Below are 27471 nucleotides of genomic sequence, written 5' to 3' on the forward strand. Positions count from 1 at the left end.
AACACTGTGTGGAGGCCGCCACCAACTGAGCACTGCTCGTCAAGTACGGCGGCAAAACTACATTCCATGCGCGTAACATTGTGTCCCAAACAAAAGAAGCAGGCTACGTGTCGGCTACGTAGTCGGCTACGTAGTCATCATGAGCAGCAAGCCAGTCAGAAGCATAGATCACTATTGCTTGACAAATTGAGGATTATTTCCCATCCGACGTCGTCCCAAGCCGTTTTACGCAATTTTACTAGCAAATTAGAAATATTTAGCGTTCCTTATCATAACTTGTTGTGCTGGGTTTACAAGCAACAAGCCGGCAATATAACCTGTCCATGTCGGCTACTTTGCGGTACCTTTAAACACACAGGTGGATAAAATGAATCCATGTGGCGACGCTCATTGTATATCATTGTCTCGCGACGATGGTGACAGAATTGTCATCATTGCTGGGCCACCCGGAGAGAAGGAATTTGCGCATCCTGTCTTTCAACGCTAGTGCGTGATCGAACCATAGAGCGCAAGCTGGCGGACGATGCGAATCCCCAACTCCGTTTTTGTGACCAGGTAACTTGTAAAATACTAGCTATAAGCGATTATATTTGCCCGTAGCATTATTTGCAAACGGTCGTATAGATATCGAAACAGATGGAAGTAATCATTTAAACTTAAACAAATACCTGGCTTCGAGTGAAGTTTCATCCAGAACCTACGCGTCTACCCAACCAGAAAGAGATGATGCCCGGATTTCGAAACAGGTTGTTTGTTTTTAAGCGTGGGCAAGCTGAGAAGACCTGAAAATTGTTCACTTTATTCTGAGCCGCAAAAGTTGACAATTCTGTTTAAGATAGGTCATTGAGATGCTTGGTCATCAAGTACTGCATTAAAAAATTGCTTTTTTCTGCCCTTATGATTAGTTCTTCGTATACTCACGGCTATGAATGTTCTTTCTACGATATATATATATATATATTTTTATCATAAGGGTTTGACTGTTGAAAGAGAGAAACCGGTTCAATGAAGCTATTAGGGCAATGTTAAATGTCAGAAGTCATCACCAAAAGAAACCACTAAAAGAAGAAGGGGAAAAAAACGCACGGAAGCGAAATATCCTGAGAGTTTGGCTCCTATAATTGCTTTGCTACGCGCGTTTTTGTAAAATCATCAGTCAGCATTGAATCATCACTAAACAACGATCATTGTCACATATGTCTGTATATCAAAGAAGGAGAACAACAACTGCAACATGATGAAACGCTCTGTAGATTAATTTTGCCCTTTTGATGGTTCTTGAACACTCGCCGAAATATCAACACACGGCACACCGTATTGAGCGGAAGACGACGGTATCTAAGCAACTTGCCACCCTACCCATGCATCCTGCCACGGAGTTGCTGGCGTTCGAATCTAGAACCTTGGGGCCAATAGACGTACACGCAACCAAATGCTCCACCGAAGCCCGTAGACACTGCGGTTCTGGAAATATAGCACTAGTAAAATATCCTATGCCTGATCGATTGACCTTCGTGTATGAAACTCATCGGTACCTCAGGTTATAGACCGAAACACCTCGCCTGTGGTGTAAAAAGCACTAGTTATGGAGGTCCCACAATGCATATACTTATGAAAGACCGGTTCCCAGGTCCTTGGTACTCTCCAATGTGCTCCAGCCTCCGTAGCGGCATGCGTATTGTAGCGCTTCTCTATTTACGTACAGTGCACCTAAGGCCTATCGGAGGATAAAGATGTGGACTCCGTTCACAGCTGAAGACGTACCAATTAGAAAGATTATATGATTCGGAGAGTAGGGCTCACCAATTGTGTTCAAGTTTGCTGCCCTAAACTGCTAATGGCGCGTTAACGCTTGAGTCCCCATCTATTCTCGGCGATTACGCTTCCGTTCTTTAAGAGGCGACACGTTCTTGCCACGAGAACCGCTTAGTCCGTCTCTATAACAGCCCGGTCAACTCCCCTACACCCCTTCTTAGCAGCTGGTGCTTGTCTCCTAATCCGCCGCAGGTACATTACACAGGGGCTTTTCCCTCCCGATACATGCTTCTCTGCATAATAGCGGAAGCAACTCCTCACATGTTATGCTCCCCTTGGCTATCGTTAAGGGTGTAGACGAAAACACGCTAGCGACGGACTTCTGTGTGGTACTAACGACACCGGCGGTGCCTCGACGACACCGGTACACCGCAGTTTTGTCCACAGTTTGACAGCTGAAATTCACCAAGACTGGTCCAGTCCACCGGAAGTTATGGACCCTGACTTCACACTAATCGAGCTAAAGACGAACGCCGGCTCGTCCCCGGGACCCGATAAAATCACCTATGCCGCACTGCGAAACCTTGACGAGCGGTCACTCCAAGCTCTCCTTGATGTGTATAATACGTCTTGGCAACAGGGATCATTACCACCTACCTGGAAGGAGGCATTGGTTGTTCCCATCTTGAAACCAGGCAAGCCCCCAAATGCCTTATCCTCCTTTCGCCCTGTGAGCCTGACAGGCTGTATGGGAAACGAGGTGGAGATAATGGTTTTGCATCGCCTCGACTGGTGGCTCGAAAAGCAAGGTGTGTTCCCTCAAGAAATGGCTGGACTTCGTCGCCACCGAAGCTTCATGTATCCAGTTCTCGACCTAGTCTCTACAGTCCAACATGCTCGTGCTCATCCGTGGATCGTCGTATCGGTTTCCCTGGACATCATGCGCACATATGATATCGTCTCGCACATTTGTGCGCTGCACGCCTTGCGCTCTTTTGGGGTATCCGGTCGACTCTTCATCTGGCTCCAAGACTTCCTTACGGACCGAACTGTCGCTGTCCGTACATCCCAAGGCCAAAGTCCTAAGCATCCTGTTGATCAAGGAGTACCCCCAAGGAAGCATTCTGAGTCCGACACTCTTTAATGTGGTGATGGTCGGCCTACAATCGGTAATTCCTCGCAAAGTGTCGTTTTCCGTGTATGCAGATGACGTCACCCTTTGGACAGTAGCAAAATCACGCCCAGCCATTCAGTGCCGCCTGCAGCTGGCTTTAAATAATGTACATACGTACCTCACGCTACTTGGGATGGACCTTTCACCCGAAACGTGCGTCGAGCTTCCTTTCACACGCAAAGCTATGGCAAATTTCTCTCCTTGGGTTGGTGCCAAGAAGCATGATCCTGTACGTTACCATCGGTTCCTTGGCGTGGTAATCGACTCGGACATGCGCTGGGCTCGCCAGATTAAGCACCTTGAAATCAAAGTGCAGCGATTGCTCCCAATTCAATGGCAATTCAACATATTTCTGGCTCATGATGGGGCTGTTATCAGCGCTTCCCGCTCGCAGTTCACGCGGCGTTTGTGAGGGCGCCTGTGCTTTACGGTCTTCCTATCCTGCACATGGTATCAATAACGTCATTAAATACCCTTCGGACCCTGTTTGCTCGAAGCCTTCGTCGCTGCCTTGGAGTTTCAAGAATGGCTGAAACATGGCAAGTCCTGGCTGAAGCTGGTGAACACCCGGTTGAGGTTGTACGTGAACGTGAAACGGCTCGGCACTTCCTACGTTTACGTGCTCACATTCCCCGTCACCCGCTCCTGAGGAAAATTCGATACCGCCCTGAAAGCGACTTCTATCGAGTAGTGCAGAGGACACACCACAGTCTCAGAGGCTTCGTAGCTACGGACGTAACACCGCCGGAAGGCCCCTGGTCTCTGCCGGTACCACCGACCTTCGTAAGCCTTCCGGACCTTCTGGAAAGAAGAGATCGGGTTCCCCCTCAAATCCTTCGAGCCCATTTTTGGGCTCTCGTAGACGATACGTTGTCTACGTCTACAGCAACATATACAGATGGCGCATCCAGAAACGGCAACTCCGCCTAGGCATTCGCCATGCCATCCGCAGGCGTAGTGCAAGGACGACGCCTTTCGCATCCAACCTCATCAACAGCTGCTGAACACTATGCCAACCTTTTCTTTCTGCAGCACATCGTTGCTTTTACCTCGCGGAAATGGGCAGTCGTCACTGACTACACACTACAAGCTATTGAAAATTCTGGCATACGAGGCTCATCCGTACCCCTAGTCCCAGATGTGTTAATGGCTTTCTACCATGTGTACGAAGCAGGCCACAAGCTGGTTCTCCAGTGGGTTCCAGTCCATTGTGGTGTCGTGGGAAATGAGCAGGCCGACAGCGCCGCAGAAGCAGCTCTCTCGTATCGGAAGCGGACCAGTATTGCACTGCTGCGGGAAGACCGTCGTTCCATTCTGCGACGCCTCGTGACACCCCTGGCTTCCCGCCAATGGGCAACCGACCAACCAACCAACCAAGAAAGCGAGCAAACTGGCGGTTTTGACCATTGAAGAAAAAAACCCAAGAACAAGCGACGAGTGCACAAAGTTCTCATTCAGTCTTTACGTGCGTGCATCCATCAAGTTGGGTACAAGTTTCTTAGACACGGCGTCTTCCGCGAGGGATGTTAAATACGTTGTGTCATGTGCTGAGGTGCCATATGCTGAGGCTAAAGTTAAAAAACGCTCAGGGGCAAAATTAATCCACAGACCGACCACTAGGGCGTCGCTCATGATCATAGTTGTCTCGCGACGTAAAGCCACCAATTATTATCATCATTGTTTTACGTTCCTGCTCTCGGACTTTCTACTTATTGTCTTTGTCATTTCGTGTCTAATACAGAAGCGGCTGATGATTATGATGATTGACGTTTTAATGGCGCGTTAGCAACTAGAGAACAACGAACAACAACAAGGTGATGTTGATGACGACGACTGGGGTGTTTCGTCGCCACAAGCGGTGCTCAGCCTCATTCCGAGAACAACGAATTATTAAGTACGTGGAAATTACATTTTGATACATACATGTACTGAAAATAGTGGATCAAGGAAACGTCACGGGAACACGAGATTTCGAGTGAAACACTGTGACAGCGTCACGTGCAGCTTTGAAGACAAATACACGATCCTCTGTTGCTTTTTTCCTTATTCCTTTGAATTACTATAATATAGACCAAGCTCTATATACCTACTCGGCATGTAGAATTTTAAGCCTAAACGGCCACTAAGGTGCAAACAAATTCTCGCGGAATGAAAAGTGCCGTTACCCTAACGCCAACACAAAAGGAACATGATTAATCCGTTGCGTCCTTCGTGATTTATGAACGAAAGAAAGGGAAGTTTGCGCTTTCCATCTCCCTGTCTTTCTCAATGCGGACAGGCCTCCGACTGGTCTTATCAAAAGATCCCCCGCTACGGTTGGACAAATCGTTTGAGGAAACCAATGAGAGCCAGTTTTGCATTGTCGGCCTTCCTGATGCGGAGAGGGAGAGTGTGATGTGTGAAGAGCGGTTTCTTTCGCTCATGAATCACGGACGACGAAACGGATGATTCCCGTTCCTTTTGTGCAGGTGTCAAGGTAACGGTATTTTTCATTCAGCGAGAAGAAATTTTTGCACTTTAGTGTCCCTATTAAGGAAGATATGGATAAACAGAGTGGCTCGTGCTTATCCCCGATCTAAAAGGTCGTGCTTGATTCAGTAAACATTTTGCCCTGGCTCCACTCGTCTTGCTCTTCCTCTACACAGTTTGGGGCCGAAACCCGGGAAGCCCTGCTAGGGACTTGTGAGTGGAGGACATTCACAGGCCAACACGACGATGGAGACGTCACAGGAATCGACTGCGAGGATTTCGCTCCTGCAAAAGGGGAAGTCGTTTCGACAAAGATTGACCATGGCATACTGAATGAAGCCGAACAAGCTATGCAGGTCGTAGACTTCTCTCAGGATCACACAACTCGTCGTGAGGTACTGCTCCGCTTTCTCCGCCAGCATCGACGACGTGGACAGCAAGTTGGAGCCCACGTTTTCGGTCGAGGAGGTTGAATCAGAATTTGAGAGAATGATTGACTACCAAGACCGGGTACGCAGCATCACTTGCTGAAGAAACACCTCGTCACACTGTCTTCGAGAGCTGGTTCCGTATTGGAGTCCAGAAACACGGGTGAGCTGGCGCTTCCTATTGGAGACCGTAGTCCGGGTCACCCTAGTCAACATCGAAGTGCAGGAGATGGCCGTCACAGACCGCAGTTACCGAAGTTGGAACTCCTAAAATATGGTAGTCAAGAGCACTGGCAAGAATTTTGGATCCGGTTCGAGTCGCTGGTAGATAGTAACGCTTCCTTCTCGAACAATGAGAAGATGTCTTACCTGACGGCTGTTCTTACAGGAGAAGCTGCAACTTCAATAAAGGGCCTATAGTTAACTGGAAATATGTAACTATGTATGACACTGCTGTCAAAATGATCAATGAAATATTTGGCAATCCGAACGCGCTGATTCAGTTTCATATGAAGCGGTTGCTGAGTCTTCAGGCAGTCCTTTCCTCCCGAAACGTACTCAAACTGAGACGCCTCCACGACACGGTGCATACGCATATGAGGAGTCTAGAAGCGCTGGGTACTACCTCAAAGTCGTTCTGCTGGCTGCTATTTCCTACTTTCCTTATAGTTCCAGACTGCACTGAAGGACACGAGCAATGCTTGGACACTTAGGTGACACTAGTCAGCTGCACGACACAGGTTCTTTCACCCGAACGTTTCAGTAGTGCCAATCGGCTTCTTCGAGTTACCGCATGGATACTGCGCTACGTCCACAACTCGAGGCGTTCAGGCGTCAAGAGAACGGGTGCTCTCTCTACTGAAGAAATGGCATCATCAGAGTTGTACTGGATCAAAGCTACTCAGACTAAGCTCCTTACAGGAAGGTCCTCTCATCTCGAGAATTTTCGCCATTACCAGGATAACGATGGAATCCTGCGACTGGCCGTCTGTAGTGCTCGCAACAGTAACAAGCAGCCAAGCATCCCGTACTGTTACCGCCAGCGTCAGAAGCTTGGTTCACGCTGCTTATAATACTGAGAGAGCATTAAGGATGTCCCACGCCGATGTACGTATAAGAAACGTTGCACCAGTTAAGAGAAGACTTCTGGTCTGATGTCTGATGTCTTTTCTGTCGACGACTGAAGACGCGTCCGTACACAGAGCAGGAAGCACCCTTGCCTGCTGATAGGGTCACACGGCAATTTGCGTTTGAGGTCGTGGGCGTAGGTTTTGCGGATCCATTTTATTACAGAGCGGCAGAAGGGCAACGAAAGGCATACGTGGCTCTCTTTACTTGCACAGTTACCACAGCCATTCATCTTGAGCTCGTCTCCGATAAATCCTTCGGAACCTTCCTTATGGCCGTCAAACGCTTTGTAGCACGCCGAGGTACGCCAAGGAAGATCTATTCAGACAACTTCTTAACTTTTAAGAAGGCCGCTCGGGAGATCCCTGCCTTGCTGTCGAAACAATTCCAAGCGGTACGGGAGTATGCGACACAAGCTCGAATAACATGGGAGTTTATTGCCGAACGTGCCGCCTGGTTGGGACGCTTCTGGGAGCGTATGGTACGCCCAGGTAAGGATTCTCTCAGAAGAACACTCCGTCGAAGTCAGCTAGACTTCTAACAGTTGCTGACTGTGCTAATAGAAGTCGAAGCTATCGTCAACTCATGGCCATTGACACAAATGTCAGAAGATCCTGGCGACACCCAAGCTTTGTATCCGTCGCATCTGATACTGGGGAACGACTCACGGCCTTGCCGCCAATTAAGAGACGTCAGACAGCATGCGTAGACGCCGAACCGTCAGAAGTCCTTCGAGCAAAGGAGAGGCTCCTCACTGCATACTGGAGGCAGTGGAACAATGACTACTTGCTACAGCTGAGTCGACATGCAACCTCCAACAGCGTCCAACCGCATCAGCTCGTACTTCTGCCGCCAAGCGGCAGCCAGGGATGTTCTGGAAGTTAGCAAGGGCGCAGGAGCTTCATACTGGAAGTGATGAACTTGTACGATCGTGCACACTCAACAGCTGATTCCTTCATCAGAAGACCAAATCAGTTACTTTATCCTCTTGAGGTCTAGATATGAGAGACGCATCGGGCGGGGGAGTGTTAAGGAAGATGTGGATAAAGTGAGTGGCGCGTGCTTATCCCCGAGCTAAAAGGTTGTGCATTTATTCTTTGCTTGATTCAGTAAACATTTTGCCGCGGCTCCACTGGTCTGGCTCTTCCTCTACAGTCCCCTTAGCTATACACTAGTACAGCGCACTGCATTTCAGACTTCGCAAGTGTACGACAAAAATGGCTTGATGCCGCGGCTTATCCGCCAGCTGTGGGTCAAACCTCCTGAGACTACGATCTGTTGCGGCGTCTCTTGCGTTCTCTCTAAATAGGATACCAAATCAATACATGGCCGCAGGTATTAATTAAGGGTTTCAACGCCCGACGGCCTTCCATTCGCTCCTTGCCCACGAGAACTTGGAGCCGCTTCAAGACTCCCTTTCGCGAGCTCACCCCAAATTAGATCGCGCCTTTTTACCTGTTCAGATTTCGTCTGCGGGTTATCCTACTTCTCAAGCTTAAGACGCCTCAAAAATCAATGCCGCTTTTCATGGCCCCGGGTGCTAATTAAAACGAACGTCTAACCTGTGCAGATGCTTCTTTCACGATGCACCTCCCAATTTTTTCTTCATCTATCACATCACATCACATCACGATGCACCTACGCGTGCTTTTTTTTTTTTTTTGTCCTGCACACCACCTTGCGTGTAAATCAATTATTATTATTATTTTACTGCTCAACAATGCCACGTGCCTGAAGAATAATACCGATGTAAAACCTTCGTTTACAGTTTAACGCTCCCAATCACATCATCTACTGAGGGTGACAGCATCGTCAAAGCTGAAAAATATTTTATTTTCTTGTTGCTGACTAGGGTTAGTGACGAAAAGGTGATCTCATCCTCTTTAACGCTTTAGCCCACGGTTTTCCTATACACTATTAAAACAGAAGTTCACCATATAACACGCTGAAGGCCAACCATTGAACAGAATAATACCGCAATACTCCTTATTCCTGGAAAGCGCGAAGTGTACGCATTTTTGTGACAATTTACGTAACTGCGTAAGCGTCACAAAAAGACGTATGCCTCCTGTTTTCAGTAAATCAGGAGAGAGAACGATCTTATATTCGGGGTGATCGTTGGTTTACAAGCGTGTTTTGCAGCGAAGCTCTGTTCTGTTGAAGCAGTTCAATCATCACCACCACCACTAATACTTCACCATCAATACTTCTGCATTGACTCAGTTGAGTTGACTCAATTTTGACTCAGTTGACTTTGTTGGAAAGGATAAAAAGAGCCAGTAAATTACGGGTATGCGCTTCTTAAAGCAGAACTTCACCACATAGCACGCTTCTAGCCAACCGTCATCCCGAATGGCATCGTTCTGTCCCCTGATTTGTTGAGAACGGGAGGCGTACGCCTTTTTGTGACACTTATGCAGGTAGGATAATTGTCACAATACCCCTGTGAGGCCGACAACGGTGAGCGCTTTCACCACCACCATCCGTTTTAAGAGTGCGAATGGGGTGCTTCATCTTACTACCATCCAGCATGCAGACTACACAACACTCTTAAAACAGAACTTCGCCGCATAACACGCTGAAGGCCAAGCATTGCACAGAATGACACCATTAACACTCCTCATTCATGGAAAGCCCGGTGTGTACGCCGCTTTGTGCACTCTAAAAACAGGACTTCACCGTATAGCACGCTCTGCGCCAACCATTGTCATGAATGATGGGATTATCGCCTCTGATTCGAAGACGGGCCGTAAGGCTTTTTTTGTGTCAATTATCATATATCCAAATTACCATAAAAAAGGCACACGTCCCTGTGTCTTCGAATCAGAAGCGATAACCCTATCATTCGTGGCAATGGTTGGCGCCAGACTTGTGCCCGTTACCAAAAGAAAGGAACTAAATACCGTTACCCGTTACTTCCGAAAAAAGTAACTAAATACGTTACTCGTTACCGACATACAAAAGTAACGAGTTCTCGTTACTCACAGGTAACGAGTTACTTTTACGTTACCGCCGCATAGTTAAAGGAGCCAACAAACATGCCGCCAAACGTGGCAACGTGAATAGTGACCCTTCGTTTTGTCTTGTTGCCCCTCTGCGTCGCGTCTTAGGTATGGGTCATTGTAATAAACCTTTTGCTGAGTCTGATAATTTGTCGTCCGTCCTTCGTGTTCCATGTCTCGCGGCCCCTTACCATGAGTCTATATCAGCTTGCTTGGGCCCTTCCTTCTTTCGGAAGTGGGGGTGGTTGGAGACTATGAAACACAAGAAAAGACACCGGTATTCGTGCCACCGATCACCAACGGTTCCCGAAAACAGACGCAGGGGCTGCGTCATAATTTAGGGCGCTCAGAAGCTCAGCAAAGACAAGGAAAGGCTAGAAGTCGAAACGTTTGTAGCCAATGCACAATTGGTGCCCATTCTTGGGAAGGAGTGATGGTCAGAGATTATGGAAACAAGAGAAAATACAACAACACATCCAGTGAGGGATTGCAATAATACTTTGAGTCACACGTGGTCGTGGGTCACGCAGGTCAGATTTGCACGCATTGCGCCACACGGAGTGCCGAAATGGGCTCCCCCGTGCTGAAGAAAAGGAACGAGTAACGTCAGTAACGAGTTACCAATTTTTGTAACTGATTCCGTTACTATTACCATATTTTAAAAAGTAACTGAATCGTTACTTCGTTACCAAAAAAAGTAACCGTTACCAAGTAACGAGTTACTTGTAACGAGTTAGGCACAACTCTGGTTGGCGCACAGCGTGCTATGCGGTGAAGTTCTGTTTTTAGTGTGTGGCAATTAACATAACTTCATAAGTGTCACAAAAGGCTCCGCCTCCGGTTTTCAACGAATCAGAGGAGAGAACGATGTCATTCGGGATGATGGTTGGCTACGAGCGTGTTATGTGGTAAAGTTCTGTTTTAAGAGCCCTTTCACCATCACCATCACCACCACCACCACCACCATCTGTTTTAAGAGCGTACGCTCATACGCAAATGACGTACGCTCGTTTCCAAAAAATCAGGGGTGAGAACGTTGTCATTCTGGATTGTAATTGTCTACACTCTAAAAACAGAACTTCACTGCGTAGCACGCTGTGCGCCAACCATGGCCACGAATGATAGGGTTATCGCTTCTGATTCGAAGAGACAGGGGGCGTACTCCTTTCTTGTGTCAATTTGGATATGTGATAATCACACACACACAAAAAAAAAGCGTCGTCCCCCCTCTCTTCAAAGCAGAAGCGATAACCCTATCATTAGTGGCAATGGTTCGCGCAGAGCGTGCTATGCCGTGAAGTTCTGCTTTTAAAGTGTAGGAGTGTGCTGTATCTTTCTAGGTTTAACACTTGGAGTGCAACGGGACATCGCATCGTTTGGATACACACAGAGTGAAAGCACGCGAAATCCCAGCTACACGTAAAATTCATGTTTTGTCATTTCCACAGTATTGGTGTAGTACACTAAAAAAACAGAGCTTCACCGCATAGCGCGTTCCTACCCAACCATCATCCTGATTGACAACGTTGACTCCCTTGATTTAATGAAAACGGAGGGCCTACGCCATTTTTGTGGCAATTATGAACCGCTTAATGCCACAAAAATTGCGCACGCCCCCAGTTTTCAGCAAATCAAGGTTGAGAACGTTGTCATTTGGGATGAAGTTGGCTAGGAGCGTGCTACGTTTCCATTTTTCTCTTTCTACTTCTAATCTAATCTAATCTATGAGAGTGCTATGCAGTGAAGTTCTGATTTTAGAGTGTAGTGTCTTAAAAAGTTAAACTCCCGAGTATAATATACACAAATATGTGTCGTGCTGCCTTGCAGTTTGATTAGGGACGAGCAACCAGGCATTAGGGCACAAAGGTTCTACTCAAATTTACGAGTTACAGTGTGCAATTAACGTCAAAGCTCAGGGTCCAAGAAGCAAGCTAAAGAAGAAAAAAAAAATGACAGGGGGAAGCAAAGTACAGGCAAATACCATATTTAGAAAAGTAGTGGTTCCAAAAGAAACAAAAAATCTTTCACATTCTGTGCCAATATTGCCAAATGGTGCGCAATCTTGATTTCGAACTACAGTAGTCTCCCTACACTTCTCTTTCCTTTCACATTACTTACATTCGTAATCCGTGACCTCACAAACCTGGGCTTGATATTGCGAAGCTAGGGAGAAAACTGAAGCTATCCTTTCGCAGCGCGAATAATAATAATGTAGGAAACAGAGACCCCAGTAATTAGAGTAGATGACGAAGAAAATGAAATTCGCCTGCTATCGTTCATATGCTTGCGAACTGATCCATGCACTTTAGATAGATTCGGTGGATTTGAGTACAGTTCTTAAATTGATTTCCTTCTAGTATGAGGAGCCTCGAAGACTCTAGAAAGAGGCGAACTAGGAATCTGGTATTATCGCAACCTTGGTTGTCCACGTGATCTAATGTACTGAACTTTCCCATTATGAACCAATGCCAGTGCACATGCGATCCAAAATTTACAAGAACTTGCTTTACCAAAAGTCTACTGTATACTACATAGAACTATACGGCAATGTGGAGACCCGAGACAGGGAAAAAAATTAATTAATTAATTAAGTTAATTTTTCCCCTGTCTCGGGTCTCCACATTGTCATTATGAACCAGCTACTCTGCGCCCTTTCATTGTTATCGATACATAGAGCTACTATTCTTGGTCACATCAACAACATCATCATCATCATCACCACCACCACCACCACCACCATTGTCGTCGTCACCACCATCGTCATTGTCATCATAAAGTTTACCGTGTCAGTCAGTGATTTATCCAGCCCCCCCCCCCCCCCCCCCAGCACCCTCCTAACACTCTCCCAAATGTTTGGTGACACCACCTGAACTGTTTTCCTGTGTACCCTTAGGGGGGGTGGGGGCTTGCTATTTCAGCTTTAGACACATGTTGGTAATGTTATGTTTAAGCTGTTATGACGTAACTGTAATGATCCCCCCCAATTTTCGCAACCCCCTCCCCCCTCCCGTGCTTAGGATTCTGGATAAATAACTGGTGTCCGTTACCTGATGATTGACTCGTAAGTCATTCGCAGACTTTTTGTTTCGTTTGTAAGGGGAAAATTAAAAGAATACAAACTCGTTTGAGTGAACGAAACCACTTCAAAGGCATCGCCTGACTAGTCGAAAGTTGCTAACGCTGCGAGTGCGAATTCAGCGTTATGCGGCGGCAAAGCTAGCTATCACTCGCTTAGCCAAGACGGCGTCTTTCTGAGATCACTGTGTGATGCCACTAGGCAGCCAGTAATGTTAAATAAATCACTGCAGATAATCCTTATGACTCGTTTCGACGTAAGAGAATATCTTGAGACAGCACAATTCATCACTGCCATCCTATACGTTTTGCAGGATATTCACCGCCGTTCGGTTTCTGTATGTGCCTAGATTGCGACCAGATTAATTGCTCAATGATCCCAGGATCATCAGTATCGGAATAATAGTATAACATCCATAATAGAGGATGTGTTGGGCTCTTGCGTAAGGAAGTTGAATCGCTCACTGCGAACTCACCGCTTGCTGCAGAGCTGAGTTAGACCACTGGTTTTGTGGAGGCGTGCTATATCATTCCGCAGAACCGACGCTTTCTCGTAGAGATAATAATAATAATAATATATTTATTTGATCACATAAGTGATTGGAAGCAGACACAAAAAGTCACTGTTCGTGACTTGACGAGGCATCTGCTCCCATACAGTAGCGGCACAGACAAAGCTGATATCATGATAATGACAAAATTCTTCTTAGAAATACATAGCAAACAATTTTAGCTTTAACTGGAGAAGTATTCGCGAACCATTCTTTTGGAGGACTTTGGTATGTCTATGTCAACATTATTCAGCAAAGTAGGGAGTGTATATTGTAGTCTTTGTTCACCATATGTTGTTCTAGGAGGTGTGTTCAAGTCAAACCGGGACTTTCTGTCTCCTGAGTCAGACACGTTAGACACGTCAGACACGTACAAATGGCTCGCGCTACTTTTTTTTCGCCATTTTCACACGCGACAGGCCTCCGCGTTCACCACGTGTTAGTCCAAAGTTTGTGCAAAACAGAAGGCACGTGCTGGACAAGATGGCCGACAACGAGGTGAGCGCGCACATCGAACAGCGAATTGTCATGAAATATCTCGTGAATGAAGGCGTAAAGTCATCTGAAATTCACAGAAGACTTCAGGCTCAGTATGGCCATGATATGCACTTAGCCGCAACAAAGCGTTTGAGTGGTGCAAACGGTTCCGAGACGGCCGTACATCAGTGCAGGACGATCCGGGCTGGGGCAGCTCAGAGCCCAGTGTCAGAGTTCCGAAGCACCCAGTCTGCGGGTAAGGTCATGGCCACGGTTTTCTGGGACAAGGCTGGCGTTGTTCATGTTGATTTTCTGCCCAGTGGTACCACCATCAATAGTGCATATTACTGCTAGGTTCTCAGGGATGTGCATAAGGCGCTGAAGCAAAAGCGGCCGGGCCTCGTCACCAAAAGGGTCCTCCTCGACCAGGGCAATGCACGCCCACATACCGCGCATCTCACGACACGCACCCTACAGGAACTTGGCTGGGAGCTGCTGCCACATCCCCCTTACAGTCCAGACCTCTCCCCCAGCGATTTCCATCTCTTCGGGCCACTGAAAGCGTTCCTTGGGGGCCGCCACTTCAGCTGCAACGACGAGGTCAAGAATGCGGTCCGATCATGGCTGCTACGCGCCGGTAAGGATTTCTACGCTGCTGGCATCCAAGCCCTCGTGAAACGCTGGGACAAGTTCATTCGTGCAGTTGGAGATTACGTTGAAGAATAAAACTAATTTCTCGCCAGTAAGTTCATTTTACTTTTGCGAAAAATGAAAAGTCCCGGTTTGACTTGAACACCCCTCGTACGTTTTGGTATAGTCCAAGTTAGCGTGTGGCGATGAAAATATGTGTAATCAAGTCGTGACAGATTGGCTATCTCAAAGAAGAGTGTGTTATTTTCAAGAGTCGCTTTTCTATAGGTCAGTGATGGCTTATATTGGTACATATGATGGATGGAGATAATATTATACTTATTAAACAGTCCTGAAGTTGAACAAACCTTCCACGAGATGGCGCCGCGATCCTAAGTATGGTGGACGTGTTCCCTTTGTACTTCTTGCAAATTTCTCGCGTGAACTTGGGAACTTCATGGGAATTTGGGAACTTCATTAGTAGACGTGGCAGCGGTTACTTCAACGTTTGTACGCCCCTTCTGGTGGCCATGTTGATGGCGACTAAGCACAAGCGCCCCGGCATTGACCCAGCGTCGTCTAAGAAACCCAACGTTGAGTAATGCAGATACCGTGATCCGCGAAATTATGACATCTCCAGTGCACAGTGATCACCACCACGACAGCAGCCTCTATGTAAATGATGAAGTGGACATCTTCATCACCGTCCGTTATCACGGAAGCTTATTCAGAGTTGGACGCAGCAGTAACGAATGAACAACAGCGATCATCTGACAGTGTTCCTAAAACTTATAAAAGGCTTCACTATCGCCTCTACTGAGGCATCTCAGAGTATCACAGCACTCTGAAAGATAGCCAGAGAGAATGTCGCGCAAACCAGTACTAGAGCAAGAGCGCCATGGCTGGGGGCCAGAAAAGTGCTACATGGTGTGCAGAAGACACCCAGGGTATGCACCTCATGGGAAATGCCAGTCAGAGCATCCATCTAAGTTAGAGAAGAGCTGCACTTTAAAAACAGAACTTCACCGCATAAGACGCTCCTAGCAAATCATAACCCAGAATGACATCGTTCCCTCCCCTGATTCGTTGAAAACGGGAGGCATACGCCATTTTGTGACGCATGCGCATTTATGCTAATTGTCACAAGAAGGAGTACGCCCAGAGCTTTCCACAAATCACGAGTGATAACGGTATCACCTTGAAACGGTGAAGTTCATTTTAAGAGTGTAGTGTATGGAATAATAATAGTAATAAATAAATGTAGACGCTGACAAGAAAGGTACCACACTGTTACAACAGAACTTCACCACATAACACACTAACACGATTTGTTGCAAATGAGATGGATCCGTCCGTTTTAGACGCTTTGCATTTTGCATAATATGTCCAAAATAGACGGATCCATTACAAAAAAAAAAACAACAAAAAAACAGGGAAGAGAATGCTAGTTGACTAGGACCATGTAATGTGGTGAAGTTCTATTTTAACAGTGCATTCCTCTACGTATTTCAAAGGAAACTAGCAGATGCTCTATTTAACTGCCCTCCCGACCAATATCAAACGAAAACACAAAAAGTAAAAAAAAAATGACCTGAGGGTTCATGTTGTATGCTCGCCCATTTAAACTCTGAAATCTGAAAAAAATAACCAATTAACGACGACGTCTAATACAAGAGATAATGCTTGCTTTGCCATAGGTTTCATTTGGCGCAAGGAGGGCACCCCATACACGCAACCGTAAGGGACCATTTAACGAAAGCTACTTTTCGCGAAACGTTGTTCAGCGCTACACGACGTTTGATAAAGCGTGGGAGTGGGGAAAAGCAGCAATTTCCTCAGAGCGAAAATTCGTACTTCTTATTCGACCTTATTCAGCAGGACTGCTAAGCAAATATGGAGATCGGTTGAAGTGAACGCTACCTGCGTTATGAAGCAGAATAAGAAAAAAGAAAGAAAGAAAGACGAAGCGACATATAGGGCTGCACGATGCTCTTTTCATCCGTGGCATTCCAGCCTCTGTGAACTTTCAAGTCGTCTTGAGTAGTTTTCTCAAAAGCGGGCGCCGAAATTGAATACGGTAATATTAAAGCCGAGAAAAAATGACATCCATTCCCCAAAGAATCCTCCTCACCCTCTCTAGCTGCAACAATGAGAATGGGTATCTTATTCAGACGGAGCACAGGTGAAGTCGTCAACAGCGACTGCAATCGAGGAGATACAGCGGCGATAATTTTCGTAAAACGCAGTGCGCAACTTTTTTGATGCATCGTATGATAACAACACATGCGCATAATACCGCATAATAATAATACCGCATCCATGTCCCCGCTTCTGTGTGCTTTGTGTCTAAAGCCCCTGTACAATCAACAATCAGGAAGTTATAGGGTTTCGATATCATCAGGTAAAGCGTACTGAGACGATCACTTATTCTTCTGTGCAGAAGGCAAGCGTGGAATTAGTTATGCAAGACGTGACGCGTTGTGCATCTCTTTCGATGACGCGGGTGAACTTCGACAAAAGTTGTGGTGTATGGTTGTGCTCGTGGACAACAAAGCGGGAGTCGTTGTGTAGGTTTTCCTAGTCTTCGCAGCCGAGTATGTATTTGGGGATACCTTTCCAACACATCCAGTGTATGACGTCTTACTGGACATCGCATCGCGAATTCGTGATGTTAGCTGGAGTATACAGCGCTCCACGCGACTTGTCCGTATTCTCGCGTGCTCAAGTGTGCAATGTATCTGTAATGGCAAAGCTTCTGTACGTTCTACAAATTACGTGCTCCTCCCCTGAAGCAAATTCAGAAACTGCATCTGTCTTTGCCAAGTTCATATGGAAGACATCGTATGAGCCCATGCGACGGGACAACCTGTTTAGGCCCTCGTCCTCTGAGGGACTTAGGCTTGCTCACCTGTTCATCAGACAACTCACATCTCGGTTATTCTACCTCAGAGGCCAGAATCATCCGTTCTTATGTACTTGCCAACGATATCTGTTACAGTAATCAGTTGCCGTCGATTCTTGTTTCTTCCAGCATTATCACATTCCGCATTAGCGGTGTCATTAAAGTGCAGCTCCGCTGCTGTTCCGAAAGTATGAAGACGTTGTGATATTCAGAACCGTGGTCCCAACTTCATTCATAAACGCACATTGCTTTCCAAATTTCTATACTCCTTCGTGAGAAATTTGAGAAAAACTACCGGGCGGCGGTTCCACTTGTGACGTCATACTTGGAACTGCGCGGATTGGATAGCCACACCTAGCCAGCTCTGCCTGGCAACCAGTTTGTGTTTACACTCCGTTATGGCCGCTGTATCGTGCTGAAATAGCTGTCACGAGCTATCGGGGACCACCGCAGCGTTTTATCATGTTTCTTATAAGAAATACTTCGTCTTCGAGCACGTACTCGTTCTCGTTCTCAATAGCTGTGGTGGTGCTTTCTGCACGCGCAGCAAGTCCGCGCATAGTGCGCTGCCAAAGCTATTGAGAATGCGTACGAGTACATCACACGTTAGGTGTTAGGTCTTGTTGGTAGCATGAAGCACAGTGCGGGCACAGAATGTCCGCTTACGACGGCCGTCGTTGCACAACGAGGCCATCCTGTAAGGCTTGTTAAAGAAGACCGGCAAAACTATCTTTGAGGCTATTAACGACAGCAATTATCACGGAACACACCCAAAACATTCACCTTCGCAAATAGATCTCCGCCATCGCATCGACGATTTGGCGTTAGCCAAGCCACGAGCGCGGCTAAGCCAGGACGAAGCCGGGATTGGTCAGGGTTTGCCGACCACAGGACCGCCGTGCCAAGGAAATTTAAAAAATTGTTTTCTTATAAACTACAAACAATTGGGTGAAAATTTTTCACATGTATGCTCCCTGTGCGGAAACGAACGCACAGCCCAAGCATGGCTCCAATCTGTCGCAGTCGAAAATCGGCGGAGCTGAGCTTGGAGGTAATTGCAACTTTTCTAAGTTGCAATTCTAATGCTTTCTACATGCGCAGTGCCGACGAAATATTTATTTGATGTACCCAGGAAGAAGTTAAATAATGATTTAATAGGTGCCCTTTTTCCTGTACCAATCACGTTTAAAAATGAACTTCACCGCATAGCACGTTCGTAGCCACCCATCATCCCGAATGACATCGTTCTCTCCCTTGATTTGTTGAGAGCGGGAGGCGTACGCCTTTTTTGTGACAATTATGCACTGCATAAGTGAGAGTTCGACTGGCAAAGCGCTACAATCAACCTAAGCCACTGAGACCACGAAAGCATCAGGACAAGCCTAAAAATGCCAGTGTACGACCCTCTCCTAAGAGCCTTCACACAGGTCATTTGGACGGAAACTGAATTTCCCCTTTTAACTCCCGTAGACCGTGACAAGGAAAAGGGCACCTCTCCGCTACAACTCCAAGGAAAAAAGAGCCGTTCCCTGCCACTCTCACTCCACTCCCAGCCAACCTACCGAAGGTGTTGGACCGTCCCAGAAGGTGCAGGTCTGCCCATGGTCATCATCCAGCTTCTTTTTGCTGCGCTGAAGGTCATCGTTCCTGCCGTTCCCGAATGCACCACTGTAGCCGAAATCCAATCTATCCTACAATTTGAAGCCGTGATTGCACCCCTGCTTCTCGCTGGCAGCAGGCATTAACAGCACCATCATTACCCTCACTGACCTATCGTACATCGACCGGGCGGAAAATTATGACCGAACGTAGAAACAGAAGTGTCTTCCTCCCCCGCATCCTCCAATGGAATGCCGGAAGCCTGTCCTATAAACAAGCTGACCTCAAGCTCCTTTTATGGAAGATGGACTTTGACGTGCTAGTGATACAAGAGAGCCTTACCCAACCATCGTTCAAGATACCACCGTTTGTCCCCTACCACGCTCAGGGCCATCAAGCGGACGGCCTCCCGCGAGCATCTCTATTCGTCAAACGGTCCGTTGGTCACGCTGAAATCGACCTTTCTCGGCTTTGCTCGTTAACCGAGAGATATGTAGGGTGCCTACTGAACGCCCGCTCCAAATCAGTGTTGTAATAACTGTGGATCACTGGAGTCATGCTCCACCCAGTGTCCAGGACCACTAGTTATATGCGGATACTTTAATGCGTGTCCAGGACCACAAGTTATATGCGGAGACTTTAATGCGAGCGACAGTCTTTGGGGTAGTCGACAGAACTGTAGAAAATGTAATTCCATTGCCAATTACCTTTCCACCAGCGATCTAGTGGTTGTCAACACAGGCTCTCCCATCTACATGCATTCCCCACGCTACGTATACGCTATCGATTTGTTCCTGGTTTCTCTTGATATCACCCTAAAGTGGGAACCCGAGCCAGACACATGGGGTTCAGACCACTTCCCTATTCTCCTTTCGCCGCCGTGTCGCCGTAACTATTTCAGGGAAATTAAAAATATCACGAACAGGGTGCAATTCAGGGAGGGACTGGTCGCCGCTACTGCAGATACCTTGCTCGACAGTGTAAAGACATCCTTGGCGAAAAGCTCAAAAGCAATATCCTACCCGGCAAGTATGCCTGTTCCTGACCTCCGATATCTCAACCTCCGAGCAGCGTGGCGTCGGGCACAGCGACGGAGTCTGAGAACTGGTCTTCAGGTCAACTGGATCACATACAGGCATGTCTCCGCTGCCCGCAGAAGATATACCTTGAAGCTAAGGCGGACACAATGGAGACAGTTCAGCGAGTCCCTCAATATCCATACACCGACGACGAGGGTATGGAATACCGCGAGAGCTATCGAAGGCCTCCCAGAACCTGTGAACCTGCTTGTCACGTTATCGGTAGCGTCTAACCGAGAGCCCAAGGACATAGTCGAAAGCTTTGCATGAGAGCTAGCTCGTGTAGCCAGTTGTAGTGGCCAACGCCCAAAACATTGCCAGTCTGTAGCCGATAATTCTCCAACTGACGACGACCTCAGAATGTCAGAATTGAAGTCCTCCAACCAAGGCTTCAAACGGCGCAGCGTGTTTGGCCTAGACGGTATCTCCAGTCAGGCTCTCAAGAACCTAGGCAAGGACCAGCTTGACGCTCTCCTTCAACTATTTAACAAAGTCTGGACCTCTGGATGCATACCGCCTGACAGGAAGCACGCTAGCGAGATACCTATTTTAAAGAAGGGGAGACCACCAAGCCAACTGTTCTCCTACCGTCCCATCGCTCTAACTTCGTGCGTTGGCAAGCTATGGGAGCGTATAATCCACAAGCGGCTGTCTTGGGTCCTGGAATGAGGCAATTACTTCCTAGACCATCAGCCTGGCTGACCTTTCCTTTTTTCTCTTCTTTTCCCTATTAAACATATCTCTCCCCAAGATCATGTTACAGCCTTTCGGAAGGGCTGGAGCGAGTCTGCCGCAATTGTTGAAGTGACTACACGTCTGAAGCAGGCGAGAGAGTCCAATGCCTTTGCTCTCGCTTTGTTCTTTGACGTGAAAAAGGCATACGACTCGGTAGCGCACACGGCATATTTAGGTACGGTAAAAGAAGCTTGTATTACTGGCCGTCTGTTGAGATACCTCCCTGACTTTCTATCGGACAGAACGTTCGAGGTGTCCGTCAGCGGGTGCATTAGCTCCAAGAAAAAGTTTGAACGAAGGGTCCCACAGGGCAGCGTTCTATTACCCACACTATTCAACCTAATCATGGCTGGAATCCGCCGACGAATCCGCCCTACAACATATGCCCTTCATCTAACCATACGCGAACGACATCTGTCTCCGCGTCGTGGGAACGAGCAAGGAGAAAATTCGTCACACAGCTGATATTTCCCTGAACGCGCTCAGTACGGGCCTGCTCGCGAGACGGCTGGAAGCATCGCCGCAGAAAAGTCACAATGCACGGTTCGCATTCCCCATGCGAAGTACGTGGGCAAAGATCTTCCTAGTCTCAGCATCCACAAAACTCCCATCCCAAAATGCGCGACAGGGAAATAGCTTGGTGTCATCATTGATAGCGCATTACGCTGGTCTAAGTAAGTGAACCAGATCATCCGCCAAGGAAAGAAAACGCTTAATTTACTTTGCAGTATCAGCGGAAAATCATGGGGCTGCAATGCCCGATCGGTGCTTACCCTGCATCGATCCCTCATTTTATCACGTACTCTTATCTTCACCGTGACGTCGAAAGTAGATCTTGCGCCTACAAAATGGCAGGCCCTTGAGCGTATTCATCGCGCCGGAGTAAGAACTGCGCTTGGTCTACCTACTTTCTCTAGTGTCACCCAAACCTATCTGGAAGCTAAGCAAAAGCCCGTCAGTATCCATTCGGAGATCCGAGGGTTCCGGTTCTTGGATAACGCGGCAACGTCTAGAAGCAAGCGTCCCCTCTTCACCAACTTAGAACAAGGATTTCCTATGAAAGGCCAATCCCGAGCCATACAAGCCATGCTCCATAGGTTACGCACAGTATCTGCGTTCACCAACTCGCAACTATGCCAGATCGGCTATAGGGATGATGCTAGCTGCGCTCACTGTCATCAACCTGACACCATCGAACATATCCTGAAAGGATGCCGCGTATACAAACCTATGCGGGGAACCTACCTTGAACACCACATGACTGGCACATTGGCGAACATCCTATACCCCGGAGGTTCTTATGCAGAACGATCTACAAAAACTCGTAACCTCGTGCGTTTCCTCCAGGAAACGAGCCTTGCGCAAACACCGCTCTAGCGTACCTCCCGTCCACAGTGCGCTTCGGTCTCATCGGTTTCATTCATCCTGTTAACATACCTCACCTTCAACTCATCACCCCTTCATTCTTTTTTTCTCTGGCTATAGTCGTGCCCACCCGCGTGTGGCCAACAACGGCAGGCTAATTTCGACACTACCCCCCCCCCCCTTCATTTTTTGTTAGTGTAAAGATCTTCACGGCTGCCTAGGACAAGACAGCCTTTTTATAATATGGAGAATCTCTATTAGTCCAGCAGTTAAGTCTTTCTCTTTCCGGTTGCATACAGCAACACCCCCTGTAAAAGCGTGGCTCCATGAACGTGGCTTTTTTGTACCGTGGTCTACAGACTGCCCTTGGTGCAACAGCTCGGAAACCGTTGATCACTATTTCATCTCATGTCAGAATGCTATGTTATTTTGGTAAGTCTTCCAACGAGCCTCAAAAGCATCATTTTTGTGAACCCTTATTCCATCAAGTTTTTCCCAGTGCCTTCTACTCTACAAATGCCCTTGGACATGTTTATGTCGGTAGGTATGCATTGTGTGTGAAAGTCGCGAAAGTTGTATGCTGTTGTTCCTGGGACATTTTTCGGGAAGATGCAGAAAGGCTTCGATGCGTCTATGAACATCGTACAATGAGCAATGAATTTTTGTCGCCAATATTTGATGTCATTTAGTGTTGTAACTGTTTGGCGTATACACAGGACGTGTTAGGATGTTTGCACCATTCTTGTCTCACACTCATTAAAGAGAAGAAGAAAAATGTCTCGGTGGATCAGTTGGTACAGCTTGGAACAAAAGTTTACGGAACACGGCACTGGCGTATTTCATCATCGGAGCCGCCGCCTACTAGATATCAGAAAGAGACCTAATAAGAAACGAGTGCCGGCTATTCTATCCATCTCTCAGTGTTTGTGTCCGCTCCTGTTTGCCGCTAGGGTGTCACGCCAATGGAGAAATGCGGCACCCCAGTGTTCCGTAAACTTTTGCCTCAAGCTGTAGCATGTCCGCCTACTGAACCCATGGTTGCGGGTTGGAACCTGGCCGAGGGTGCCAGCAACTTGGTGGCAGGGTACAAGTTACGTGGACACGCCTTCCACGAGGGACGTTAAATACGGTGTGTCGTGTCCTGAGGTTTCGAACCCTGAGGTTAAAGAAGTCTAAGGTGGGCAAAATTAATTCATAGACTGCTGACACTGCTGTGTCTCTCATGAACATATAATTGCCTCGCGACGTAAAGCCACGAACTATAAAAAACATTAGCCTAAAATATTTCATTTTCTTGATAAAATTATGTGAATAAATAGTATTTATATGGGAGCAGCGCCGAAACATCGATATTATTACAAGACCCTTCATTAACGTTTTGTCGAATTTAGATTTAAAAACTTATGAGAAAGGGGGAGTTGACAAAATTTCACGTCGGTCGGTGTTACGCTGTAGCAATTATTTTCTAGTTTTATCGTCGCTGTACCTCTTGCATATAACCATGTAAAATTAACGTACTCTGTAGTACAGTTCTTCGTCCACACACAAAAAAAGCTTCTCTGTGAAGTTGACAACGCACTATATACGCTTTTAACTCCACGTCATTTATATCTGATAGGCGCTGCATTAAATAGTATTTCTCTCTTCAAATCACCCAGTGTTCTGGAGAACGGTCGCAATTCGCACGACTCTCTCACTATTTTTTCTGTGATATGTTTCCTTTTATATCTGTGATATGTTCTTTCACAATATATTTTCTTTCATTCGGCTGGAGGTAAGGGGGACGAAGGACGGAAAATTCCGTGGGGAGAGTGTGAGCCGCTGATCTTTTCACAGTAGGTACCAAAATTTCATTTCTTTACTTTTTAGATAACTAGGATAGCCACACTAAACACTCCTATTGCACCAGCGGAATTCAAGCGTGTTCTCGAAGAAACTGGAAAAGTTGCGTCAAATAGAATTGGATATTTTTAGATATAAGCGTTTTAGATATAAGCACATAAAGAAGACGTTGATCGCCTTAACGGACGTTCATTCATTGAGCTCTTCTACTCTTTGCAGATTTCCGATGATTCGGCTTCCTGGCTTCTTATAGTGTGATATGCCCTGGAACTTTGTACCATGTCTGGCGGCATAACCGTTGCGTCAGCGACACTCAGTACGGCAAGGTCTCCTAAGGACTACGCCATCGATTACACGAACCCGATGGAATTTCATTAGATGGTGTCTTTAACACTGCCTGTAATTTAGTCAGCGACGACCATATACATTCTATCCCACACCAGGGTGGATTGTGTTCTGAAGTAGACAGCCAGATCCTGCGAGCTCGAGACATTATTGACGAAACTGGCCGACTTGTTCTGGACGATGTTGAAGTACCCGTGATTCCCGTTTAAACAACGAGAACGCTTTACGTGGCAGTTAAAAGGCTCCCTGAGTACGTTCCAGATGGAGTATGCATCCTTGCCCGTACCCTGGCGCTGTACGACACGGTGAAGGCGTTTTCTCCCTGGATGACCCGACCCTGCCAGCCGCAGCCGCCAGCATAGTCAAGTTTCAGCTGAAAAAGTGAGTGCGGAATTTCCTTACAACTCGAGCGGGCCGAGCAATGAGAAGCTACAATGGGATAAAGGTTGTCTGCGGTATGGTACAGAGGGTCACATTCGCAGCGAATGCAAGGTGTCGCGCTATGAAAGATGCGGCGCGTTCATCATCACTATAGGGCACGGGAGTTCATGCAAAATGTATATTTTTTTAATGCGTTCTTACGGATACCCTAACGTTTCTCCACACATTACCAACCACAACGACGCAATTCTACAAGGCTTCGTGCATCATATAATTGCATATTTCCGCAATTTTTTTCCTGGTCGCCATATAACATGACGGTTGCATATTTCGGCGCCATTTGAACCATTTTATTAACGTTTGCCGTTGCATTGTTCACGTTGTTTCGAAAGGAAGGTCATCAGTGCAAGACCCGTGTTCCAGCTACACATCTAAGCTACTTTACGCTGCTTTCAGGCTGCTTCGTGTTACGCAATCAGTGGATTCGGCGAGCACCACTAGCACCCAGAACCAACTTCTGTAAACACACGGTGTGACAAGTAGTCACCGAGTTCATGTTGTGCTTGATAAAAATAAGGGAATCAAAGTATTGCAGTCTGTGAGCGCCGTTCTAGAATGTAACGAACATCACAAGGAAGAGAGTTCTGGACATGGCGTAGATGAAGAGCTGTAGCTGATTCGTCGGAGTAACACCCAGCGATATATTTTCGTGGTAGATGGCTTTCTTAACTGGCAAAACAGAATGTTTTTGATCGTCCCATATGCATATGTAATTGTGCGTGCACTTTTTAAAACATGAGTATGGCTATGGTGGCATACTGCAATGACCAACGAGAAATGCCTGAGTGTGCACGCGTAAACGTACGTTCCAGCAGCCAATAAAGAAAGTTGCGTTTTCATTTGTAGAACGTTTTTTTAGACAATTTGGGTATTCAACAGTGATGAATTGGCATCAGCTTTCTAGTAAAAGAGATAACGATTGTTTTAGGAATCTGTAAACTAAGCAAGGTGCCAAAACACCAACGATGGACATCAGAGATGTCATCTTGCAATGCATCACAGTCGTGCTAGTTATCAACTGCTAGAAATAGCTTAATATCATCAGCATACTGCAGGACATGACATTTTTGTACACAGTTAGGCAGGTCATTGACAAATGGTTATTGAATTCTGACTGTGATGTTCCCAGGCCTGACCGTGCTCTCTAAAGAGGCATAACACTCCAGGCCCATCATTGCTCCAAATGATACATTTGGTGCAGAGTCTACGTACAGGGCCGTACGTCTTTTTGCGGCACTCAATATTACTGCATAAGTGTCACAAAAAGGCGTACGTTACCCATTTCAACATATCAGGGGGAGATAACATGTCATCCGGGATTATGGTTGGCTATAGGAGCGTGTTATATGCGGTGAAATTACCCTATGTTTAAAAGTGCAGAAGACCAATGTGGAGTGAACTGTGACTGTTCAGTGGAGCACTGCCACTTTACCGATGCCTGGACATCTTACATAGTACAGAGCACCCAGCTACATGGTCTTCGGCTGATTCCTCAAGCTGCCGCGAAGAGATTCTGGAGAGTGTGGCGTTTTAGACAAATAGTTCGCATTCTGCTATCTCTTTCTTCGTCCCCAGGAAGGGGTTTCTGTGCCTGATACCGGCCTCGAACAGAGGAGTTGCCCTGCAAGACTGCGTTGCATATCCAACGGACGCCAACCCAAGTGCTCCTAGAGGTCTGGGTAGGGCACATCGTGCAGGGTCTTTGCCCCGGCCATATCACCCATCATGCCCAGCTGCGCCATTGCCACAACGACATTTTATGCTTACCTTCGCAATGTGGTGCCAGTCGTGGAGTTCTGCTCCCACTAGTTCAATGTCGCTAGCAGTTTTGCGGGCCGGCGCCTGCAACAAACAAGCAACATTGCCCTGTGATTAACAGACTCCTTGCACAATATCATGTGGCGCTTCACGTGCTGAAACTATGCTAAACACATTCGTAAACTATAAGATGTACTTGAACAATTCTTTTTTTTTTGTACTACGTAAATCATTGCACAGCCTTGTGTTACGCACAGCGTTTGCATTGGTGCATATAGTATGTTGCTCGTTTGTGTAACAATTCACTTTATGTCCAAAATCTGCGGCAGTGGTGATGGCTATATTAGTGAGGGTCGACTGTAAGCCTTTCATAAGGTAGTGGAAAGACTGCCTAGCGATGTGTCTCGAAATCAAAGCGCTATGCAGTGACTTGCTTTACAGCTCACGATTGACCTCAACCACTTCGCAAGCACCCCAGCAGAATATTTTTCTTCTTCACGTTTTGTTCCCGAGCGCTTCAAGAAGCGACATCCATAAGCGTTACTGAGAACGGAGCATTAACAAATTGGAATCAACATGTCATCCACATTGCTCTCCTCCGCAACAATTTGTCACCATCCCTAATCAAAGGTCTTTCAAACTGGCACCTCTAACAAAAACGATTCCCTCCGCCCTCTTCGCGCTGTTGCGAGAAGAAAAGTTGCCGAAAAATATAT

General features: G+C 46.9%; 1 long non-coding RNA gene across 1 annotated transcript in view; it reads right to left on the minus strand.

Moving 5' to 3' along the window:
• Window positions 1-24632: 24632 nt before the first annotated feature.
• LOC135377982 (uncharacterized) overlaps window positions 24633-27471 on the minus strand; it is a 291104-nt gene continuing 288265 nt past the window's right edge. Inside the window, exons 2-3 of the long non-coding RNA XR_010418234.1 lie at window positions 26765-26839; window positions 24633-24929 (exon numbers count right to left, since the gene is read on the minus strand). This is a non-coding gene — a long non-coding RNA (uncharacterized LOC135377982). The remainder of the gene's footprint in view (window positions 24930-26764; window positions 26840-27471) is intronic.

The sequence above is a fragment of the Ornithodoros turicata genome, chromosome 1 (genome assembly GCF_037126465.1).
Source record: "Ornithodoros turicata isolate Travis chromosome 1, ASM3712646v1, whole genome shotgun sequence".
Lineage (NCBI taxonomy): Eukaryota > Metazoa > Arthropoda > Arachnida > Ixodida > Argasidae > Ornithodoros > Ornithodoros turicata.